Source organism: Salvelinus sp. IW2-2015, linkage group LG28 (assembly GCF_002910315.2).
Source record: "Salvelinus sp. IW2-2015 linkage group LG28, ASM291031v2, whole genome shotgun sequence".
Taxonomy (NCBI): domain Eukaryota; kingdom Metazoa; phylum Chordata; class Actinopteri; order Salmoniformes; family Salmonidae; genus Salvelinus; species Salvelinus sp. IW2-2015.
The window spans coordinates 4,739,561-4,743,482 of NC_036868.1; positions in this window are offsets into that span (position 1 = coordinate 4,739,561).

A 3,922-nucleotide genomic window follows, 5' to 3' on the forward strand; every position below is an offset into this window, starting at 1 on the left:
CTCTTTCTGTGTGTGTGTTGCATTTTCTCTGCAGTATTCAGATAAATGGTTTTGTTATTTCTCCTAATGCCTAAATCAACAGCCAGAGAAAGTATCTGTAAATGTGTATGTGCGGGTGTGTGTGTGCAAATGTGTGTGTGTATGTAAACCTGTTTGTGTGTAGAGACATAGCAAGGCCTTTCTTTATACAGTACCTTGTCCTGTGATGGGTGGCAGGTAGCCTAGCAGTTAGAGCGTTGCGCCAGTAAATGAAAGGTCGCTAGTTTGAATACCTGAGCCGTGAAGGTGACACATCAGCCGATGTGTCCTTGAGCAAGGCACTTAACCCTAATTTGCTCCAGAGGCTGACCCTGTAAAACAACACGTCACTGCACCTATCACAGGCTGTTGATGTGACCATACAATAGAAAAAGATGCATCAGCCGGCTGATTAAAACTGACATCATCTAATAAGCTGATGACATTTAACTGATGGGGGGAAAAACACTCTGCACACATCTATAGATATTAAAAACCATGAGGACTAATGATGCATAAAATAAAGGTGTTGATGTTTCTACCCCCAGGCTGTATATGTAGCCAGCGATACAAATGAGAAATACAAACCTGTGTGTGAGTGAGTGTGTGTGTGTTTGTGGACCTAGTGTGAAAATGTCACCTGATGAAGATGTGAGGTTTGGTCAGTAGTACTGTAGCTCTATTTTAACACCAGACAAGTAAGTGTGTAATGTTATTCATCTTGCTATTGTTTCACTGCCGGATCCATACCTATAAACTCTTGTACATTGTGTGTGTGTTTGTGTCTGTAAATATGTGTGTGTGTAAATGTGCATGCCTGTGTGCGTTTCTGAAGAGGGGACACAGAAATTAGTGGTAGAGAACATTAGTTTAATTTCAGCTCATCACAAAATATAATTTTGGCTCTTATAGCATGTCTGTCTGACAAATGTTTAGTGCCATAAGCTATAATATAATGCCATATGACCTCATGAAAATGTTATGACCTTCTAACAGAGCTAATCAGAGTAACAGCTTGTGTTCTGGTACATTGTATAGAGTCAGTCTTTACTAGGGCTTCAGAGAGAGTGTGTGTGTGGTTTCTGTAGGATTATTCATGTGTTTCCCAGGTTGTTTTCCTGGCTTCCAATATGTCTAGAATAGAACACTCTAATGTTCAGTGTTTAATTCCTCTGTTTTATCAGGGTCCATGCGATCTAATGTGTGGCAAATTGCAGCCATTTCACGAGGATGACACGTAATCAAAAGTGCATTCATTTGAACACTTTGCCTGATAGAACTGACTAAGGGTTAATTGTTCAAGCGCACGGGCTGCATGTAGATGAACTCAAAGTCCCACTTCCCAAATGGCACCCTATTCCCTACATAGTGCACTACTTTTGAGTTCTATGGGCCCTGYTCAAAAGTAGTGCACTATATAGAGAATAGGGTGCCATTGGGGATGCAYACCCTAGTCTTGTTAGTATCAACCAGGAAAGGATGCTACTTTATATTAAACAACTTCAAACCAGATACTGTATGTAGTGGAGTACAATTCAAGCTATTGTATCTGGTTACAGCACTACACCACACAGGTCCATACCATAGAAATATAATGTCCACACAGAACTAGGTAAATTCGCTTTTAGTTTAAACCAGTGGCTGGAACTGGTTCAGGGAGCAGAACCGAGAACCGGAAAATAACAAKAWTTTTCGAGGAACAAAGATGGAATCGGGAAATGATCCATACTGTTCCGGAATAGAASCGTTATTTTTTAAAGCATGGGAACCGGTTAATAACATTATTTTACATTCCAGACATTTTTTCTAGCTCCACAAAAAAACGCAACAAAGCGCCTATGCAAAGCCCTCTCTCTGTAACTCAGAAACATATTCCAGTGTCTGCCTGCAAGCTACTTTGCCAGTGTGTGTGACTGTGTAGGCTACCTGCCCTCACACATCTAAAGCATAGGCTACTGTACTGACGTTACAAGTGTGATTCAGAAGATGGTGATAGCTTTTTAATTAGCTAGAAAGGAATGGGTTAACATTTTCAATGCTAGTTAAYGATACCATAGGCTAGTTATCACGTTTTCACGTTGGATTTATTAACTACAAAAAGGTACAGTAAGACGTGCTTTAAATTCTGGTGCCGCTATGCACACACAAGCCTGTTAGCTAGCTAGTTCAYAAGGACATTAAAAGTTCCTCCATAGAAGCTGCTCCTCCTAGGTACAATTCTGTGGACCTAATTCAGATAACTATGTCATAAGATGATGCCCAGCGGTTCAAGCCTKCTCCACAAACCTCTCTCACTCTCTCCCCACCCGCAAAATGTCTGTCACATCTTGCGACATAGGCTACACTTGTCTATCCATCAKGCATGTAAACAACTAGCTTGCCTGCATTATCCGCACTGATTGGTGAAGTATTTAATGGGTACATTTTAAAAACTTGATTTCACAGGTTAAAAAGGAACAGAAAGGAACAATTATAAAACAGTACTTTTTTGGGGGTTCGAACCGGTTCAGAACTTTATTTTGCTGGTCAGAACAGCTGAACAAAACTGAAAAAAATTGTGGTTCTGTTCAGAATGAAACGCTCCACATTTTTGYAATCACTTACAAAATTCATTACATTTGGATTCCCTGGTGCCACTAGGGCAGTTTAAAACCCTGATGATAAATGAGTTCACCGAGGTGTGCAATTGTTTTGATTGACTTTAATTATGATGCCTGTGATGTTTGTGAAGTTCTAATGTAATGTAGTTGTTATTGTYTCTTTTATTTTATTTGATGTCCTCAGGGCACCATTGAAATTGAGACCCTGGTCTCAATTGGGCTCTCCTGATTAAATAAAAGTAAATAAAAAATACTTTGCTACAGCAATACTAACCCTAATCTCTCGTGGAAAGATTCTGCGTGCAAACCGAGAGAACCTGTCAGGACTGAATAGTATGTGTATGACAACAGCAGCAGTAGTTCTGGTGATTTTCTGGATTTTTCGTCACCAGTAGTGATTTTAGCATGTAAATGTTGGTGGGGCAAATTCAACCATTTTTGTTTTTAGATACATGCCAGCGAAGCAACTACACAACACTAAACAATACATTTATTGCACTATAACGGTGACAAACAGTGCCCACAAACTMTTAGGGCCTACATAAAGCTGTCCCAYCAGCAGAGCTTTCTTTTCAGCACCATGGAGTGAATCCTTACCKRTYCTACACCTGGCTATCAGCAGAGCCTTGTCTGGCAGCAAAACAGTTCATTCAGCCTCATTTACTGCTTTWAAAAAAAKCATAGCTYATATGGCTGAGTTGCTTACATAAATATGGTTTCAACTGACTGCTTGTGGATTTGTGTACCTCGATAAGAACCACATTCTCCTTCAATAATAATGAATGTCGACAAGATTTTTGTCTTTTGAACAATACACAAACATTTTTACATTTATGTTCAGTAAATTCATAATGATTGTTCTTATCATTAACACTTAGCTKTAAGTATAACAAGTGCAAGCAAACGAGCTGCGAAGAGCTAGGCCTATACATTCAGCTCTTCTGAAATGGACAGCGACAGAAATTCAGATAGATGTTAGTTCAGAGAAATTCAGCAAGATGGGAGAGAGGTGTTAGCTTACTATTTMAAGTATTTTATTATGGGGTCTAAAAAGGAAGGGYAATACAATCACGAGGATCCCRTTTTATAGACAATATACTGAGGCACAGACAGCGCATTGCACAAACAAAACAACCCTCACAATATGAACTGAAATTACATGTGTCTATTACTGAATCTTTTTGATACAAATGGGAAGAGACTGTCTCTGGTAACCATGGTTCCAGACCCAACAACATTATATAGTATCCCCTCCTCATGGTTCCAGACCCAACAACATTATATAGTATCCCCTCCTCATGGTT